The sequence below is a fragment of the Stenella coeruleoalba genome, assembly GCF_951394435.1.
Source record: "Stenella coeruleoalba genome assembly, contig: scaffold_61, whole genome shotgun sequence".
NCBI classification, from domain to species: domain Eukaryota; kingdom Metazoa; phylum Chordata; class Mammalia; order Artiodactyla; family Delphinidae; genus Stenella; species Stenella coeruleoalba.
In genome coordinates this window covers 532,138-553,732 of record NW_027646361.1, presented here as the reverse complement: position 1 = coordinate 553,732, position 21,595 = coordinate 532,138, and the positions used below count along the sequence as shown (strand labels likewise).

The 21,595-nt window shown below is 44.1% G+C and overlaps 1 long non-coding RNA gene across 6 annotated transcripts in view; it reads right to left on the bottom strand.

The window, feature by feature from the left end:
- LOC307181154 overlaps window positions 1-21,595 on the bottom strand; it is a 2,002,597-nt gene that overhangs the window by 1,472,367 nt on the left and 508,635 nt on the right. The window lies entirely within an intron of this gene.

Sequence of the window (21,595 nt, the reverse complement as noted above, 5' to 3'; positions counted from 1 at the left end):
ATAAAACCAGAGATTGAAATGAGCACAGATAAAGTTCCTTAAGCCAAATATGGAATAGACAAGAGCTACTCCTTGCTCAACGAAATGGACTCAACACCCCATATTAAACGCCTAAGAATGTACCTGACTAGTAAGTATCTTAAAACCTATGGATTGCTATGTCTCCGAAAGAGAATCAAGCATGTGTACAGGGGCATAAACGCAGCAGTGATAGGATTGGAGAGGTTCGGTGAGCAAATGAAGACCCTTTGAAGTCATATTGCATGGTACCCATTCCACGGGTTTCAACTACCCAGGTTTAAGGTATTCTATCTTCAGCTAAAACATGCATGTGGAACCTAGAGTATGATCAACCATGTGATCGGGAGACGTGTTTAAATATGTCTCAGTTTTCCTCCCCTGGTACTCGGGTGCAACATTCCAGACGCTTTACTAACACTCTCCCCACTTGGAGAGTCAGTCCCTTTAACCTCCTGTTTGGCCCAGTTTGCAATTTCTGCGGAAGATGAACAGGAATAGCGAGAACCAATGAGAGGCTAGCTGGAGGTGTCTGGACGGGCAAATTTAACTCTCATTTCCCACCAGGAAGAGGAATTAACCAAAGGCTCAGCATGCTGGGCCGGAACCAGATTAGGGCCTGAAGCCATCCTGCGGTGTTGCGGCCAGGTCACAAGAAAGCGAGTTGAAGAAAGGAGCTCAGGGGCACTGTAATTCACAAACCTGCAGAGTTATAAATGACAGCTATCGTCCAAAAATAGACTGAAATAAGGCTGCCAAGAGGACTTGAAAGCGGGGCAGAATTGCAGGAAACCGATTTCAGGAGGTAGACTGGAATTGCATTGAAAGCATAGGAAAAGAGGCAGAACGTCCACAATGATGCACTTGGCCAAAAAGGGCGTATGCGTTTTCTCCTGAATATATTCAGGAAAAAACGCATACGCCCTTTTTGGCCAACCAAGCAAGCTTGCAAAGGAAATCTGCACTACAATGAAGTCTCACTTCCCCCCGGCCAAAAGGGCCATCTGAAAAAAGTGTAAAATCCAGAAAGGCAGGACAGGTCATGGAGAACTGGGAGCCTTGTTATGCTGATGGGCAGGATGTAAATTGCCAACAACCACTCGGGAGAAGTGTATGGTGTTTCCTGAAACATCTAAAAAACAAAGCAACAGAGCCTAGGGCACTTCCACTTATGGTCCTATAGCTTAGGGAAATTAAAATCAAAAAGACACAGCCACCCCAAAGTTTGGAACGGCTCTGTTTACAAGAACCTCGTTTACAGTACAAGTTCAACATCGCAGAAAGTGAAAAATGGATAAAGAAGTTGTGGTATTCACTTACAAAGCAATATCACTCAGCAATGAAATCTGTGTCATCAGGCCCTTAGCAGCACAATGAGTGGATTCAGGTATGATGATTCTAACTGAAATAAGTCACACAGAAAAAGAAACATCATAAGATATCAGTAATACACGGAATGTAAACTTGGCTACACAGGAACTGAATTACAGAACAGAACAGGGTCTCAAATTTAGAAAACCAACTTATGCTTGCTTAAGGGGAAAGGTGAGTTGGGGTGCTGCATAAAACCAGAGATTGAAATGAGCACAGATAAAGTTCCTTAAGCCAAATATGGAATAGACAAGAGCTACTCCTTGCTCAACGAAATGGACTCAACACCCCATATTAAACGCCTAAGAATGTACCTGACTAGTAAGTATCTTAAAACCTATGGATTGCTATGTCTCCGAAAGAGAATCAAGCATGTGTACAGGGGCATAAACGCAGCAGTGATAGGATTGGAGAGGTTCGGTGAGCAAATGAAGACCCTTTGAAGTCATATTGCATGGTACCCATTCCACGGGTTTCAACTACCCAGGTTTAAGGTATTCTTCCTTCAGCTAAAACATGCATGTGGAACCTAGAGTATGATCAACCATGTGATCGGGAAACGTGTTCAAATATGTCTCAGTTTTCCTCCCCTGGTACTCGGGTGCAACATTCCAGACGCTTTACTAACACTCTCCCCACTTGGAGAGTCAGTCCCTTTAACCTCCTGTTTGGTCCAGTTTGCAATTTCTGCGGAAGATGAACAGGAATAGCGAGAACCAATGAGAGGCTAGCTGGAGGTGTCTGGACGGGCAAATTTAACTCTCATTTCCCACCAGGAAGAGGAATTAACCAAAGGCTCAGCATGCCGGGCCGGAACCAGATTAGGGCCTGAAGCCATCCTGCGGTGTTGCGGCCAGGTCACAAGAAAGCGAGTTGAAGAAAGGAGCTCAGGGGCACTGTAATTCACAAACCTGCAGAGTTATAAATGACAGCTATCGTCCAAAAATAGACTGAAGTAAGGCTGCCAAGAGGACTTGAAAGCGGGGCAGAATTGCAGGAAACCGATTTCAGGAGGTAGACTGGAATTGCATTGCAAGCATAGGAAAACAGGCAGAACGTCCACAATGATGCACTTGGCCAAAAAGGGCGTATGCGTTTTTTCCTGAATATATTCAGGAAAAAACGCATACGCCCTTTTTGGCCAACCAAGCAAGCTTGCAAAGGAAATCTGCACTACAATGAAGTCTCACTTCCATCCGGTCAAAAGGGCCATCTGAAAAAAGTGTAAAATCCAGAAAGGCAGGACAGGCCATGGAAAACTGGGAGCCTTGTTATGCTGATGGGCGGGATGTAAATTGCCAACAACCACTCGGGAGAAGTGTATGGTGTTTCCTGAAACATCTAAAAAACAAAGCAACAGAGCCTAGGGCACTTCCACTTATGGTCCTATAGCTTAGGGAAATTAAAATCAAAAAGACACAGCCACCCCAAAGTTTGGAACGGCTCTGTTTACAAGAACCTCGTTTACAGTACAAGTTCAACATCGCAGAAAGTGAAAAATGGATAAAGAAGTTGTGGTATTCACTTACAAAGCAATATCACTCAGCAATGAAATCTGTGTCATCAGGCCCTTAGCAGCACAATGAGTGGATTCAGGTATGATGATTCTAACTGAAATAAGTCACACAGAAAAAGAAACATCATAAGATATCAGTAATACACGGAATGTAAACTTGGCTACACAGGAACTGAATTACAGAACAGAACAGGGTCTCAAATTTAGAAAACCAACTTATGCTTGCTTAAGGGGAAAGGTGAGTTGGGGTGCTGCATAAAACCAGAGATTGAAATGAGCACAGATAAAGTTCCTTAAGCCAAATATGGAATAGACAAGAGCTACTCCTTGCTCAACGAAATGGACTCAACACCCCATATTAAACGCCTAAGAATGTACCTGACTAGTAAGTATCTTAAAACCTATGGATTGCTATGTCTCCGAAAGAGAATCAAGCATGTGTACAGGGGCATAAACGCAGCAGTGATAGGATTGGAGAGGTTCGGTGAGCAAATGAAGACCCTTTGAAGTCATATTGCATGGTACCCATTCCACGGGTTTCAACTACCCAGGTTTAAGGTATTCTTCCTTCAGCTAAAACATGCATGTGGAACCTAGAGTATGATCAACCATGTGATCGGGAAACGTGTTCAAATATGTCTCAGTTTTCCTCCCCTGGTACTCGGGTGCAACATTCCAGACGCTTTACTAACACTCTCCCCACTTGGAGAGTCAGTCCCTTTAACCTCCTGTTTGGTCCAGTTTGCAATTTCTGCGGAAGATGAACAGGAATAGCGAGAACCAATGAGAGGCTAGCTGGAGGTGTCTGGACGGGCAAATTTAACTCTCATTTCCCACCAGGAAGAGGAATTAACCAAAGGCTCAGCATGCCGGGCCGGAACCAGATTAGGGCCTGAAGCCATCCTGCGGTGTTGCGGCCAGGTCACAAGAAAGCGAGTTGAAGAAAGGAGCTCAGGGGCACTGTAATTCACAAACCTGCAGAGTTATAAATGACAGCTATCGTCCAAAAATAGACTGAAGTAAGGCTGCCAAGAGGACTTGAAAGCGGGGCAGAATTGCAGGAAACCGATTTCAGGAGGTAGACTGGAATTGCATTGAAAGCATAGGAAAAGAGGCAGAACGTCCACAATGATGCACTTGGCCAAAAAGGGCGTATGCGTTTTTTCCTGAATATATTCAGGAAAAAACGCATACGCCCTTTTTGGCCAACCAAGCAAGCTTGCAAAGGAAATCTGCACTACAATGAAGTCTCACTTCCCCCCGGCCAAAAGGGCCATCTGAAAAAAGTGTAAAATCCAGAAAGGCAACAGGCCATTGAGAACTGGGAGCCTTGTTATGCTGATGGGCGGGATGTAAATTTCCAACAGACACTGGGGAGAAGTGTATGGTGTTTCCTGAAACATCTAAAAAACAAAGCAACAGAGCCTAGGGCACTGCCACTTATGGTCCTATAGCTTAGGGAAATTAAAATCAAAAAGACACAGCCACCCCAAAGTTTGGAACGGCTCTGTTTACAAGAACCTCGTTTACAGTACAAGTTCAACATCGCAGAAAGTGAAAAATGGATAAAGAAGTTGTGGTATTTACTTACAAAGCAATATCACTCAGCAATGAAATCTGTGTCATCAGGCCCTTAGCAGCACAATGAGTGGATTCAGGTATGATGATTCTAACTGAAATAAGTCACACAGAAAAAGAAACATCATAAGATATCAGTAATACACGGAATGTAAACTTGGCTACACAGGAACTGAATTACAGAACAGAACAGGGTCTCAAATTTAGAAAACCAACTTATTCTTGCTTAAGGGTAAAGGTGAGTTGGGGTGCTGCATAAAACCAGAGATTGAAATGAGCACAGATAAAGTTCCTTAAGCCAAATATGGAATAGACAAGAGCTACTCCTTGCTCAACGAAATGGACTCAACACCCCATATTAAACGCCTAAGAATGTACCTGACTAGTAAGTATCTTAAAACCTATGGATTGCTATGTCTCCGAAAGAGAATCAAGCATGTGTACAGGGGCATAAACGCAGCAGTGATAGGATTGGAGAGGTTCGGTGAGCAAATGAAGACCCTTTGAAGTCATATTGCATGGTACCCATTCCACGGGTTTCAACTACCCAGGTTTAAGGTATTCTTCCTTCAGCTAAAACATGCATGTGGAACCTAGAGTATGATCAACCATGTGATCGGGAGACGTGTTTAAATATGTCTCAGTTTTCCTCCCCTGGTACTCGGGTGCAACATTCCAGACGCTTTACTAACACTCTCCCCACTTGGAGAGTCAATCCCTTTAACCTCCTGTTTGGCCCAGTTTGCAATTTCTGCGGAAGATGAACAGGAATAGCGAGAACCAATGAGAGGCTAGCTGGAGGTGTCTGGACGGGCAAATTTAACTCTCATTTCCCACCAGGAAGAGGAATTAACCAAAGGCTCAGCATGCTGGGCCGGAACCAGATTAGGGCCTGAAGCCATCCTGCGGTGTTGCGGCCAGGTCACAAGAAAGCGAGTTGAAGAAAGGAGCTCAGGGGCACTGTAATTCACAAACCTGCAGAGTTATAAATGACAGCTATCGTCCAAAAATAGACTGAAATAAGGCTGCCAAGAGGACTTGAAAGCGGGGCAGAATTGCAGGAAACCGATTTCAGGAGGTAGACTGGAATTGCATTGAAAGCATAGGAAAAGAGGCAGAACGTCCACAATGATGCACTTGGCCAAAAAGGGCGTATGCGTTTTCTCCTGAATATATTCAGGAAAAAACGCATACGCCCTTTTTGGCCAACCAAGCAAGCTTGCAAAGGAAATCTGCACTACAATGAAGTCTCACTTCCCCCCGGCCAAAAGGGCCATCTGAAAAAAGTGTAAAATCCAGAAAGGCAGGACAGGTCATGGAGAACTGGGAGCCTTGTTATGCTGATGGGCGGGATGTAAATTGCCAACAACCACTTGGGAGAAGTGTATGGTGTTTCCTGAAACATCTAAAAAACAAAGCAACAGAACCTAGGGCACTTCCACTTATGGTCCTATAGCTTAGGGAAATTAAAATCAAAAAGACACAGCCACCCCAAAGTTTGGAACGGCTCTGTTTACAAGAACCTCGTTTACAGTACAAGTTCAACGTCGCAGAAAGTGAAAAATGGATAAAGAAGTTGTGGTATTTACTTACAAAGCAATATCACTCAGCAATGAAATCTGTGTCATCAGGCCCTTAGCAGCACAATGAGTGGATTCAGGTATGATGATTCTAACTGAAGTAAGTCACACAGAAAAAGAAACATCATAAGATATCAGTAATACACGGAATGTAAACTTGGCTACACAGGAACTGAATTACAGAACAGAACAGGGTCTCAAATTTAGAAAACCAACTTATTCTTGCTTAAGGGTAAAGGTGAGTTGGGGTGCTGCATAAAACCAGAGATTGAAATGAGCACAGATAAAGTTCCTTAAGCCAAATATGGAATAGACAAGAGCTACTCCTTGCTCAACGAAATGGACTCAACACCCCATATTAAACGCCTAACAATGTACCTGACTAGTAAGTATCTTAAAACCTATGGATTGCTATGTCTCCGAAAGAGAATCAAGCATGTGTACAGGGGCATAAACGCAGCAGTGATAGGATTGGAGAGGTTCGGTGAGCAAATGAAGACCCTTTGAAGTCATATTGCATGGTACCCATTCCACGGGTTTCAACTACCCAGGTTTAAGGTATTCTTCCTTCAGCTAAAACATGCATGTGGAACCTAGAGTATGATCAACCATGTGTTCGGGAGACGTGTTTAAATATGTCTCAGTTTTCCTCCCCTGGTACTCGGGTGCAACATTCCAGACGCTTTACTAACACTCTCCCCACTTGGAGAGTCAGTCCCTTTAACCTCCTGTTTGGCCCAGTTTGCAATTTCTGCGGAAGATGAACAGGAATAGCGAGAACCAATGAGAGGCTAGCTGGAGGTGTCTGGACGGGCAAATTTAACTCTCATTTCCCACCAGGAAGAGGAATTAACCAAAGGCTCAGCATGCTGGGCCGGAACCAGATTAGGGCCTGAAGCCATCCTGCGGTGTTGCGGCCAGGTCACAAGAAAGCGAGTTGAAGAAAGGAGCTCAGGGGCACTGTAATTCACAAACCTGCAGAGTTATAAATGACAGCTATCGTCCAAAAATAGACTGAAGTAAGGCTGCCAAGAGGACTTGTAAGCGGGGCAGAATTGCAGGAAACCGATTTCAGGAGGTAGACTGGAATTGCATTGAAAGCATAGGAAAAGAGGCAGAACGTCCACAATGATGCACTTGGCCAAAAAGGGCGTATGCGTTTTTTCCTGAATATATTCAGGAAAAAACGCATACGCCCTTTTTGGCCAACCAAGCAAGCTTGCAAAGGAAATCTGCACTACAATGAAGTCTCACTTCCCCCCGGCCAAAAGGGCCATCTGAAAAAAGTGTAAAATCCAGAAAGGCAACAGGCCATTGAGAACTGGGAGCCTTGTTATGCTGATGGGCGGGATGTAAATTGCCAACAGACACTTGGGAGAAGTGTATGGTGTTTCCTGAAACATCTAAAAAACAAAGCAACAGAGCCTAGGGCACTTCCACTTATGGTCCTATAGCTTAGGGAAATTAAAATCAAAAAGACACAGCCACCCCAAAGTTTGGAACGGCTCTGTTTACAAGAACCTCGTTTACAGTACAAGTTCAACATCGCAGAAAGTGAAAAATGGATAAAGAAGTTGTGGTATTTACTTACAAAGCAATATCACTCAGCAATGAAATCTGTGTCATCAGGCCCGTAGCAGCACAATGAGTGGATTCAGGTATGATGATTCTAACTGAAATAAGTCACACAGAAAAAGAAACATCATAAGATATCAGTAATACACGGAATGTAAACTTGGCTACACAGGAACTTAATTACAGAACAGAACAGGGTCTCAAATTTAGAAAACCAACTTATTCTTGCTTAAGGGTAAAGGTGAGTTGGGGTGCTGCATAAAACCAGAGATTAAAATGAGCACAGATAAAGTTCCTTAAGCCAAATATGGAATAGACAAGAGCTACTCCTTGCTCAACGAAATGGACTCAACACCCCATATTAAACGCCTAAGAATGTACCTGACTAGTAAGTATCTTAAAACCTATGGATTGCTATGTCTCCGAAAGAGAATCAAGCATGTGTACAGGGGCATAAACGCAGCAGTGATAGGATTGGAGAGGTGCGGTGAGCAAATGAAGACCCTTTGAAGTCATATTGCATGGTACCCATTCCACGGGTTTCAACTACCCAGGTTTAAGGTATTCTTCCTTCAGCTAAAACATGCATGTGGAACCTAGAGTATGATCAACCATGTGATCGGGAGACGTGTTCAAATATGTCTCTGTTTTCCTCCCCTGGTACTCGGGTGCAACATTCCAGACGCTTTACTAACACTCTCCCCACTTGGAGAGTCAGTCCCTTTAACCTCCTGTTTGGCCCAGTTTGCAATTTCTGCGGAAGATGAACAGGAATAGAGAGAACCAATGTGAGACTAGCTGGAGGTGTCTGGACGGCAAATTTAACTCTCATTTCCCACAAGGAAGAGGAAATAACCAAAGGCTCAGCGTGCCGGGCCGGAACCAGATTAGGGCCTGAAGCCATCCTGCGGTGTTGCGGCCAGGTCACAAGAAAGCGAGTTGAAGAAAGGAGCTCAGGGGCACTGTAATTCACAAACCTGCAGAGTTATAAATGACAGCTATCGTCCAAAAATAGACTGAAGTAAGGCTGCCAAGAGGACTTGAAAGCGGGGCAGAATTGCAGGAAACCGATTTCAGGAGGTAGACTGGAATTGCATTGAAAGCATAGGAAAAGAGGCAGAACGTCCACAATGATGCACTTGGCCAAAAAGGGCGTATGCGTTTTTTCCTGAATATATTCAGGAAAAAACGCATACGCCCTTTTTGGCCAACCAAGCAAGCTTGCAAAGGAAATCTGCACTACAATGAAGTCTCACTTCCCCTCGGTCAAAAGGGCCATCTGAAAAAAGTGTAAAATCCAGAAAGGCAGGACAGGTCATGGAGAACTGGGAGCCTTGTTATGCTGATGGGCGGGATGTAAATTGCCAACAACCACTTGGGAGAAGTGTATGGTGTTTCCTGAAACATCTAAAAAACAAAGCAACAGAACCTAGGGCACTTCCACTTATGGTCCTATAGCTTAGGGAAATTAAAATCAAAAAGACACAGCCACCCCAAAGTTTGGAACGGCTCTGTTTACAAGAACCTCGTTTACAGTACAAGTTCAACGTCGCAGAAAGTGAAAAATGGATAAAGAAGTTGTGGTATTTACTTACAAAGCAATATCACTCAGCAATGAAATCTGTGTCATCAGGCCCTTAGCAGCACAATGAGTGGATTCAGGTATGATGATTCTAACTGAAGTAAGTCACACAGAAAAAGAAACATCATAAGATATCAGTAATACACGGAATGTAAACTTGGCTACACAGGAACTGAATTACAGAACAGAACAGGGTCTCAAATTTAGAAAACCAACTTATGCTTGCTTAAGGGTAAAGGTGAGTTGGGGTGCTACATAAAACCAGAGATTGAAATGAGCACAGATAAAGTTCCTTAAGTCAAATATGGAATAGACAAGAGCTACTCCTTGCTCAACGAAATGGACTCAACACCGCATATTAAACGCCTAAGAATGTACCTGACTAGTAAGTATCTTAAAACCTATGGATTGCGATGTCTCCGAAAGAGAATCAAGCATGTGTACAGGGGCATAAACGCAGCAGTGATAGGATTGCAGAGGTTCGGTGAGCAAATGAAGACCCTTTGAAGTCATATTGCATGGTACCCATTACACGGGTCTTAACTCTCCAGGTTTAAGGTATTCTTCCTTCAGCTAAAAGATGCATGTGGAACCCAAGTATGATCAACCATGTGAACGGGAGACGTGTTCAAATATGTCTCAGTTTTCCTCCCCTGTTACTCGGGTGCAACATTCCAGACGCTTTACTAACACCCTCCCTACTTGGAGAGTCAGCGCCTTTAACCTCCTGTTTGGCCCAGTTTGCAATTTCTGCGGAAGATGAACAGGAATAGCGAGAACCAATGAGAGACTAGCTGGAGGTGTCTGGACGGGCAAATTTAACTCTCATTTCCCACCAGGAAGAGGAAATAACCAAAGGCTCAGCGTGCCGTGCCGGAACCAGATTAGGGCCTGAAGCCATCCTGCGGTGTTGCGGCCAGGTCACAAGAAAGCGAGTTGAAGAAAGGAGCTCAGGGGCACTGTAATTCACAAACCTGCAGAGTTATAAATGACAGCTATCGTCCAAAAATAGACTGAAGTAAGGCTGCCGAGAGGACTTGAAAGCGGGGCAGAATTGCAGGAAACCGATTTCAGGAGGTAGACTGGAATTGCATTGAAAGCATAGGAAAAGAGGCAGAACGTCCACAATGATGCACTTGGCCAAAAAGGGCGTATGCGTTTTTTCCTGAATATATTCAGGAAAAAACGCATACGCCCTTTTTGGCCAACCAAGCAAGCTTGCAAAGGAAATCTGCACTACAATGAAGTCTCACTTCCCCCCGGTCAAAAGGGCCATCTGAAAAAAGTGTAAAATCCAGAAAGGCAGGACAGGCCATGGAGAACTGGGAGCCTTGTTATGCTGATGGGCGGGATGTAAATTGCCAACAGACACTCGGGAGAAGTGTATGGTGTTTCCTGAAACATCTAAAAAACAAAGCAACAGAGCCTAGGGCACTGCCACTTATGGTCCTATAGCTTAGGGAAATTAAAATCAAAAAGACACAGCCACCCCAAAGTTTGGGACGCCTCTGTTTACAAGAACCTCGTTTACACTACAAGTTCAACGTCGCAGAAAGTGAAAAATGGATAAAGAAGTTGTAGTATTCACTTACAAAGCAATATCACTCAGCAATGAAATCTATGTCATCAGGCCCTTAGCAGCACAATGAGTGGATTCAGGTATGATGATTCTAACTGAAATAAGTCACACAGAAAAAGAAACATCATAAGATATCAGTAATACACGGAATGTAAACTTGGCTACACAGGAACTGAATTACAGAACAGAACAGGGTCTCAAATTTAGAAAACCAACTTATGCTTGCTTAAGGGTAAAGGTGAGTTGGGGTGCTGCATAAAACCAGAGATTGAAATGAGCACAGATAAATTTCCTTAAGCCAAATATGGAATAGACAAGAGCTACTCCTTGCTCAACGAAATGGACTCAACACCGCATATTAAACGCCTAAGAATGTACCTGACTTGTAAGTATCTTAAAACCTATGGATTGCTATGTCTCCGAAAGAGAATCAAGCATGTGTACAGGGGCATAAACGCAGCAGTGATAGGATTGGAGAGGTGCGGTGAGCAAATGAAGACCCTTTGAAGTCATATTGCATGGTACCCATTACACGAGTCTCAACTCTCCAGGTTTAAGGTATTCTTCCTTCAGCTAAAACATGCATGTGGAACCCAAGTATGACCAACCATGTGAACGGGAGACGTGTTCAAATATGTCTCAGTTTTCCTCCCCTGGTACTCGGGTGCAACATTCCAGACGCTTTACTAACACTCTCCCCACTTGGAGAGTCAGCGCCTTTAACCTCCTGTTTGGCCCAGTTTGCAATTTCTGCGGAAGATGAACAGGAATAGCGAGAACCAATGAGAGGCTAGCTGGAGGTGTCTGGACGGGCAAATTTAACTCTCATTTCCCACCAGGAAGAGGAATTAACCAAAGGCTCAGCATGCCGGGCCGGAACCAGATTAGGGCCTGAAGCCATCCTGCGGTGTTGCGGCCAGGTCACAAGAAAGCGAGTTGAAGAAAGGAGCTCAGGGGCACTGTAATTCACAAACCTGCAGAGTTATAAATGACAGCTATCGTCCAAAAATAGACTGAAGTAAGGCTGCCAAGAGGACTTGAAAGCGGGGCAGAATTGCAGGAAACCGATTTCAGGAGGTAGACTGGAATTGCATTGAAAGCATAGGAAAAGAGGCAGAACGTCCACAATGATGCACTTGGCCAAAAAGGGCGTATGCGTTTTTTCCTGAATATATTCAGGAAAAAACGCATACGCACTTTTTGGCCAACCAAGCAAGCTTGCAAAGGAAATCTGCACTACAATGAAGTCTCACTTCCCCCCGGTCAAAAGGGCCATCTGAAAAAAGTGTAAAATCCAGAAAGGCAGGACAGGCCATGGAGAACTGGGAGCCTTGTTATGCTGATGGGCGGAATGTAAATTGCCAACAGACACTCGGGAGAAGTGTATGGTGTTTCCTGAAACATCTAAAAAACAAAGCAACAGAGCCTAGGGCACTGCCACTTATGGTCCTATAGCTTAGGGAAATTAAAATCAAAAAGACACAGCCACCCCAAAGTTTGGGACGCCTCTGTTTACAAGAACCTCGTTTACAGTACAAGTTCAACATCGCAGAAAGTGAAAAATGGATAAAGAAGTTGTGGTATTTACTTACAGAGCAATATCACTCAGCAATGAAATCTATGTCATCAGGCCCTTAGCATCACAATGAGTGGATTCAGGTATGATGATTCTAACTGAAATGAGTCATACAGAAAAAGAAACATCATAAGATATCAGTAATACACGGAATGTAAACTTGGCTACACAGGAACTGAATTACAGAACAGAACAGGGACTCAAATTTAGAAAACCAACTTATGCTTGCTTAAGGGGAAAGGTGAGTTGGGGTGCTGCATAAAACCAGAGATTGAAATGAGCACAGATAAAGTTCCTTAAGCCAAATATGGAATAGACAAGAGCTACTCCTTGCTCAACGAAATGGACTCAACACCGCATATTAAACGCCTAAGAATGTACCTGACTAGTAAGTATCGTAAAACCTATGGATTGCTATGTCTCCAAAAGAGAATCAAGCATGTGTACAGGGGCATAAACGCAGCAGTGATAGGATTGGAGAGGTTCGGTGAGCAAATGAAGACCCTTTGAAGTCATATTGCATGGTACCCATTCCACGGGTTTCAACTACCCAGGTTTAAGGTATTCTTCCTTCAGCTAAAACATGCATGTGGAACCCAAGTATGATCAACCATGTGAACGGGAGACGTGTTCAAATATGTCTCAGTTTTCCTCCCCTGGTACTCGGGTGCAACATTCCAGACGCTTTACTAACACTCTCCCCACTTGGAGAGTCAGCGCCTTTAACCTCCTGTTTGGCCCAGTTTGCAATTTCTGCGGAAGATGAACAGGAATAGCGAGAACCAATGAGAGGCTAGCTGGAGGTGTCTGGACGGGCAAATTTAACTCTCATTTCCCACCAGGAAGAGGAAATAACCAAAGGCTCAGTGTGCCGGGCCGGAACCAGATTAGGGCCTGAAGCCATCCTGCGGTGTTGCGGCCAGGTCACAAGAAAGCGAGTTGAAGAAAGGAGCTCAGGGGCACTGTAATTCACAAACCTGCAGAGTTATAAATGACAGCTATCGTCCAAAAATAGACTGAAGTAAGGCTGCCAAGAGGACTTGAAAGCGGGGCAGAATTGCAGGAAACCGATTTCAGGAGGTAGACTGGAATTGCATTGAAAGCATAGGAAAAGAGGCAGAACGTCCACAATGATGCACTTGGCCAAAAAGGGCGTATGCGTTTTTTCCTGAATATATTCAGGAAAAAACGCATACGCCCTTTTTGGCCAACCAAGCAAGCTTGCAAAGGAAATCTGCACTACAATGAAGTCTCACTTCCCCCCGGTCAAAAGGGCCATCTGAAAAAAGTGTAAAATCCAGAAAGGCAGGACAGGCCATGGAGAACTGGGAGCCTTGTTATGCTGATGGGCGGGATGTAAATTGCCAACAGACACTTGGGAGAAGTGTATGCTGTTTCCTGAAACATCTAAAAAACAAAGCAACAGAGCCTAGGGCACTGCCACTTATGGTCCTATAGCTTAGGGAAATTAAAATAAAAAAGACACAGCCACCCCAAAGTTTGGGACGCCTCTGTTTACAAGAACCTCGTTTACAGTACAAGATCAACATCGCAGAAAGTGAAAAATGGATAAAGAAGTTGTGGTATTTACTTACAAAGCAATATCACTCAGCAATGAAATCTGTGTCATCAGGCCCTTAGCAGCACAATGAGTGGATTCAGGTATGATGATTCTAACTGAAGTAAGTCACACAGAAAAAGAAACATCATAAGATATCAGTAATACACGGAATGTAAACTTGGCTACACAGGAACTGAATTACAGAACAGAACAGGGTCTCAAATTTAGAAAACCATCTATGCTTGCTTAAGGGTAAAGGTGAGTTGGGGTGCTGCATAAAACCAGAGATTGAAATGAGCACAGATAAAGTTCCTTAAGTCAAATATGGAATAGACAAGAGCTACTCCTTGCTCAACGAAATGGACTCAACACCGCATATTAAACGCCTAAGAATATACCTGACTTGTAAGTATCTTAAAACCTATGGATTGCTATGTCTCCGAAAGAGAATCAAGCATGTGTACAGGGGCATAAACGCAGCAGTGATAGGATTGGAGAGGTGCGGTGAGCAAATGAAGACCCTTTGAAGTCATATTGCATGGTACCCATTACACGAGTCTCAACTCTCCAGGTTTAAGGTATTCTTCCTTCAGCTAAAACATGCATGTGGAACCCAAGTATGACCAACCATGTGAACGGGAGACGTGTTCAAATATGTCTCAGTTTTCCTCCCCTGGTACTCGGGTGCAACATTCCAGACGCTTTACTAACACTCTCCCCACTTGGAGAGTCAGCGCCTTTAACCTCCTGTTTGGCCCAGTTTGCAATTTCTGCGGAAGATGAACAGGAATAGCGAGAACCAATGAGAGGCTAGCTGGAGGTGTCTGGACGGGCAAATTTAACTCTCATTTCCCACCAGGAAGAGGAATTAACCAAAGGCTCAGCATGCCGGGCCGGAACCAGATTAGGGCCTGAAGCCATCCTGCGGTGTTGCGGCCAGGTCACAAGAAAGCGAGTTGAAGAAAGGAGCTCAGGGGCACTGTAATTCACAAACCTGCAGAGTTATAAATGACAGCTATCGTCCAAAAATAGACTGAAGTAAGGCTGCCAAGAGGACTTGAAAGCGGGGCAGAATTGCAGGAAACCGATTTCAGGAGGTAGACTGGAATTGCATTGAAAGCATAGGAAAAGAGGCAGAACGTCCACAATGATGCACTTGGCCAAAAAGGGCGTATGCGTTTTTTCCTGAATATATTCAGGAAAAAACGCATACGCACTTTTTGGCCAACCAAGCAAGCTTGCAAAGGAAATCTGCACTACAATGAAGTCTCACTTCCCCCCGGTCAAAAGGGCCATCTGAAAAAAGTGTAAAATCCAGAAAGGCAGGACAGGCCATGGAGAACTGGGAGCCTTGTTATGCTGATGGGCGGAATGTAAATTGCCAACAGACACTCGGGAGAAGTGTATGGTGTTTCCTGAAACATCTAAAAAACAAAGCAACAGAGCCTAGGGCACTGCCACTTATGGTCCTATAGCTTAGGGAAATTAAAATCAAAAAGACACAGCCACCCCAAAGTTTGGGACGCCTCTGTTTACAAGAACCTCGTTTACAGTACAAGTTCAACATCGCAGAAAGTGAAAAATGGATAAAGAAGTTGTGGTATTTACTTACAGAGCAATATCACTCAGCAATGAAATCTATGTCATCAGGCCCTTAGCATCACAATGAGTGGATTCAGGTATGATGATTCTAACTGAAATGAGTCATACAGAAAAAGAAACATCATAAGATATCAGTAATACACGGAATGTAAACTTGGCTACACAGGAACTGAATTACAGAACAGAACAGGGACTCAAATTTAGAAAACCAACTTATGCTTGCTTAAGGGGAAAGGTGAGTTGGGGTGCTGCATAAAACCAGAGATTGAAATGAGCACAGATAAAGTTCCTTAAGCCAAATATGGAATAGACAAGAGCTACTCCTTGCTCAACGAAATGGACTCAACACCGCATATTAAACGCCTAAGAATGTACCTGACTAGTAAGTATCGTAAAACCTATGGATTGCTATGTCTCCAAAAGAGAATCAAGCATGTGTACAGGGGCATAAACGCAGCAGTGATAGGATTGGAGAGGTTCGGTGAGCAAATGAAGACCCTTTGAAGTCATATTGCATGGTACCCATTCCACGGGTTTCAACTACCCAGGTTTAAGGTATTCTTCCTTCAGCTAAAACATGCATGTGGAACCCAAGTATGATCAACCATGTGAACGGGAGACGTGTTCAAATATGTCTCAGTTTTCCTCCCCTGGTACTCGGGTGCAACATTCCAGACGCTTTACTAACACTCTCCCCACTTGGAGAGTCAGCGCCTTTAACCTCCTGTTTGGCCCAGTTTGCAATTTCTGCGGAAGATGAACAGGAATAGCGAGAACCAATGAGAGGCTAGCTGGAGGTGTCTGGACGGGCAAATTTAACTCTCATTTCCCACCAGGAAGAGGAAATAACCAAAGGCTCAGTGTGCCGGGCCGGAACCAGATTAGGGCCTGAAGCCATCCTGCGGTGTTGCGGCCAGGTCACAAGAAAGCGAGTTGAAGAAAGGAGCTCAGGGGCACTGTAATTCACAAACCTGCAGAGTTATAAATGACAGCTATCGTCCAAAAATAGACTGAAGTAAGGCTGCCAAGAGGACTTGAAAGCGGGGCAGAATTGCAGGAAACCGATTTCAGGAGGTAGACTGGAATTGCATTGAAAGCATAGGAAAAGAGGCAGAACGTCCACAATGATGCACTTGGCCAAAAAGGGCGTATGCGTTTTTTCCTGAATATATTCAGGAAAAAACGCATACGCCCTTTTTGGCCAACCAAGCAAGCTTGCAAAGGAAATCTGCACTACAATGAAGTCTCACTTCCCCCCGGTCAAAAGGGCCATCTGAAAAAAGTGTAAAATCCAGAAAGGCAGGACAGGCCATGGAGAACTGGGAGCCTTGTTATGCTGATGGGCGGGATGTAAATTGCCAACAGACACTTGGGAGAAGTGTATGCTGTTTCCTGAAACATCTAAAAAACAAAGCAACAGATCCTAGGGCACTGCCACTTATGGTCCTATAGCTTAGGGAAATTAAAATAAAAAAGACACAGCCACCCCAAAGTTTGGGACGCCTCTGTTTACAAGAACCTCGTTTACAGTACAAGATCAACATCGCAGAAAGTGAAAAATGGATAAAGAAGTTGTGGTATTTACTTACAAAGCAATATCACTCAGCAATGAAATCTGTGTCATCAGGCCCTTAGCAGCACAATGAGTGGATTCAGGTATGATGATTCTAACTGAAGTAAGTCACACAGAAAAAGAAACATCATAAGATATCAGTAATACACGGAATGTAAACTTGGCTACACAGGAACTGAATTACAGAACAGAACAGGGTCTCAAATTTAGAAAACCATCTATGCTTGCTTAAGGGTAAAGGTGAGTTGGGGTGCTGCATAAAACCAGAGATTGAAATGAGCACAGATAAAGTTCCTTAAGTCAAATATGGAATAGACAAGAGCTACTCCTTGCTCAACGAAATGGACTCAACACCGCATATTAAACGCCTAAGAATATACCTGACTAGTAAGTATCGTAAAACCTATGGATTGCTATGTCTCCGAAAGAGAATCAAGCATGTGTACAGGGGCATAAACGCAGCAGTGATAGGATTGGAGAGGTTCGGTGAGCAAATGAAGACCCTTTGAAGTCATATTGCATGGTACCCATTACACGGGTCTCAACTCTCCAGGTTTAAGGTATTCTTCCTTCAGCTAAAACATGCATGTGGAACCCAAGTATGACCAACCATGTGAACGGGAGACGTGTTCAAATATGTCTCAGTTTTCCTCCCCTGGTACTCGGGTGCAACATTCCAGACGCTTTACTAACACTCTCCCCACTTGGAGAGTCAGCGCCTTTAACCTCCTGTTTGGCCCAGTTTGCAATTTCTGCGGAAGATGAACAGGAATAGCGAGAACCAATGAGAGGCTAGCTGGAGGTGTCTGGACGGGCAAATTTAACTCTCATTTCCCACCAGGAAGAGGAATTAACCAAAGGCTCAGCATGCCGGGCCGGAACCAGATTAGGGCCTGAAGCCATCCTGCGGTGTTGCGGCCAGGTCACAAGAAAGCGAGTTGAAGAAAGGAGCTCAGGGGCACTGTAATTCACAAACCTGCAGAGTTATAAATGACAGCTATCGTCCAAAAATAGACTGAAGTAAGGCTGCCAAGAGGACTTGAAAGCGGGGCAGAATTGCAGGAAACCGATTTCAGGAGGTAGACTGGAATTGCATTGAAAGCATAGGAAAAGAGGCAGAACGTCCACAATGATGCACTTGGCCAAAAAGGGCGTATGCGTTTTTTCCTGAATATATTCAGGAAAAAATGCATACGCCCTTTTTGGCCAACCAAGCAAGCTTGCAAAGGAAATCTGCACTACAATGAAGTCTCACTTCCCCCCGGTCAAAAGGGCCATCTGAAAAAAGTGTAAAATCCAGAAAGGCAGGACAGGTCATGGAGAACTGGGAGCCTTGTTATGCTGATGGGCGGGATGTAAATTACCAACAACCACTTGTGAGAAGTGTATGGTGTTTCCTGAAACATCTAAAAAACAAAGCAACAGAACCTAGGGCACTTCCACTTATGGTCCTATAGCTTAGGGAAATTAAAATCAAAAAGACACAGCCACCCCAAAGTTTGGAACGGCTCTGTTTACAAGAACCTCGTTTACAGTACAAGTTCAACATCGCAGAAAGTGAAAAATGGATAAAGAAGTTGTGGTATTTACTTACAAAGCAATATCACTCAGCAATGAAATCTGTGTCATCAGGCCCTTAGCAGCACAATGAGTGGATTCAGGTATGATGATTCTAACTGAAGTAAGTCACACAGAAAAAGAAACATCATAAGATATCAGTAATACACGGAATGTAAACTTGGCTACACAGGAACTGAATTACAGAACAGAACAGGGACTCAAATTTAGAAAACCAACTTATGCTTGCTTAAGGGGAAAGGTGAGTTGGGGTGCTGCATAAAACCAGAGATTGAAATGAGCACAGATAAAGTTCCTTAAGCCAAATATGGAATAGACAAGAGCTACTCCTTGCTCAACGAAATGGACTCAACACCGCATATTAAACGCCTAAGAATGTACCTGACTAGTAAGTATCGTAAAACCTATGGATTGCTATGTCTCCAAAAGAGAATCAAGCATGTGTACAGGGGCATAAACGCAGCAGTGATAGGATTGGAGAGGTTCGGTGAGCAAATGAAGACCCTTTGAAGTCATATTGCATGGTACCCATTCCACCGGTTTCAACTACCCAGGTTTTAGGTATTCTTCCTTCAGCTAAAACATGCATGTGGAACCCAAGTATGATCAACCATGTGAACGGGAGACGTGTTCAAATATGTCTCAGTTTTCCTCCCCTGGTACTCGGGTGCAACATTCCAGACGCTTTACTAACACTCTCCCCACTTGGAGAGTCAGCGCCTTTAACCTCCTGTTTGGCCCAGTTTGCAATTTCTGCGGAAGATGAACAGGAATAGCGAGAACCAATGAGAGGCTAGCTGGAGGTGTCTGGACGGGCAAATTTAACTCTCATTTCCCACCAGGAAGAGCAAATAACCAAAGGCTCAGCGTGCCGTGCCGGAACCAGATTAGGGCCTGAAGCCATCCTGCGGTGTTGCGGCCAGGTCACAAGAAAGCGAGTTGAAGAAAGGAGCTCAGGGGCACTGTAATTCACAAACCTGCAGAGTTATAAATGACAGCTATCGTCCAAAAATAGACTGAAGTAAGGCTGCCAAGAGGACTTGAAAGCGGGGCAGAATTGCAGGAAACCGATTTCAGGAGGTAGACTGGAATTGCATTGAAAGCATAGGAAAAGAGGCAGAACGTCCACAATGATGCACTTGGCCAAAAAGGGCGTATGCGTTTTTTCCTGAATATATTCAGGAAAAAACGCATACGCCCTTTTTGGCCAACCAAGCAAGCTTGCAAAGGAAATCTGCACTACAATGAAGTCTCACTTCCCCCCGGTCAAAAGGGCCATCTGAAAAAAGTGTAAAATCCAGAAAGGCAGGACAGGCCATGGAGAACTGGGAGCCTTGTTATGCTGATGGGCGGGATGTAAATTGCCAACAGACACTTGGGAGAAGTGTATGCTGTTTCCTGAAACATCTAAAAAACAAAGCAACAGAGCCTAGGGCACTGCCACTTATGGTCCTATAGCTTAGGGAAATTAAAATAAAAAAGACACAGCCACCCCAAAGTTTGGGACGCCTCTGTTTACAAGAACCTCGTTTACAGTACAAGATCAACATCGCAGAAAGTGAAAAATGGATAAAGATGTTGTGGTATTTACTTACAAAGCAATATCACTCAGCAATGAAATCTGTGTCATCAGGCCCTTAGCAGCACAATGAGTGGATTCAGGTATGATGATTCTAACTGAAGTAAGTCACACAGAAAAAGAAACATCATAAGATATCAGTAATACACGGAATGTAAACTTGGCTACACAGGAACTGAATTACAGAACAGAACAGGGTCTCAAATTTAGAAAACCATCTATGCTTGCTTAAGGGTAAAGGTGAGTTGGGGTGCTGCATAAAACCAGAGATTGAAATGAGCACAGATAAAGTTCCTTAAGTCAAATATGGAATAGACAAGAGCTACTCCTTGCTCAACGAAATGGACTCAACACCGCATATTAAACGCCTAAGAATATACCTGACTAGTAAGTATCGTAAAACCTATGGATTGCTATGTCTCCGAAAGAGAATCAAGCATGTGTACAGGGACATAAACGCAGCAGTGATAGGATTGGAGAGGTTCGGTGAGCAAATGAAGACCCTTTGAAGTCATATTGCATGGTACCCATTACACGGGTCTCAACTCTCCAGGTTTAAGGTATTCTTCCTTCAGCTAAAACATGCATGTGGAACCCAAGTATGATCAACCATGTGAACGGGAGACGTGTTCAAATATGTCTCAGTTTTCCTCCCCTGGTACTCGGGTGCAACATTCCAGACGCTTTACTAACACTCTCCCCACTTGGAGAGTCAGCGCCTTTAACCTCCTGTTTGGCCCAGTTTGCAATTTCTGCGGAAGATGAACAGGAATAGCGAGAACCAATGAGAGGCTAGCTGGAGGTGTCTGGACGGGCAAATTTAACTCTCATTTCCCACCAGGAAGAGGAATTAACCAAAGGCTCAGCATGCCGGGCCGGAACCAGATTAGGGCCTGAAGCCATCCTGCGGTGTTGCGGCCAGGTCACAAGAAAGCGAGTTGAAGAAAGGAGCTCAGGGGCACTGTAATTCACAAACCTGCAGAGTTATAAATGACAGCTATCGTCCAAAAATAGACTGAAGTAAGGCTGCCAAGAGGACTTGAAAGCGGGGCAGAATTGCAGGAAACCGATTTCAGGAGGTAGACTGGAATTGCATTGAAAGCATAGGAAAAGAGGCAGAACGTCCACAATGATGCACTTGGCCAAAAAGGGCGTATGCGTTTTTTCCTGAATATATTCAGGAAAAAACGCATACGCCCTTTTTGGCCAACCAAGCAAGCTTGCAAAGGAAATCTGCACTACAATGAAGTCTCACTTCCCCCCGGTCAAAAGGGCCATCTGAAAAAAGTGTAAAATCCAGAAAGGCAGGACAGGTCATGGAGAACTG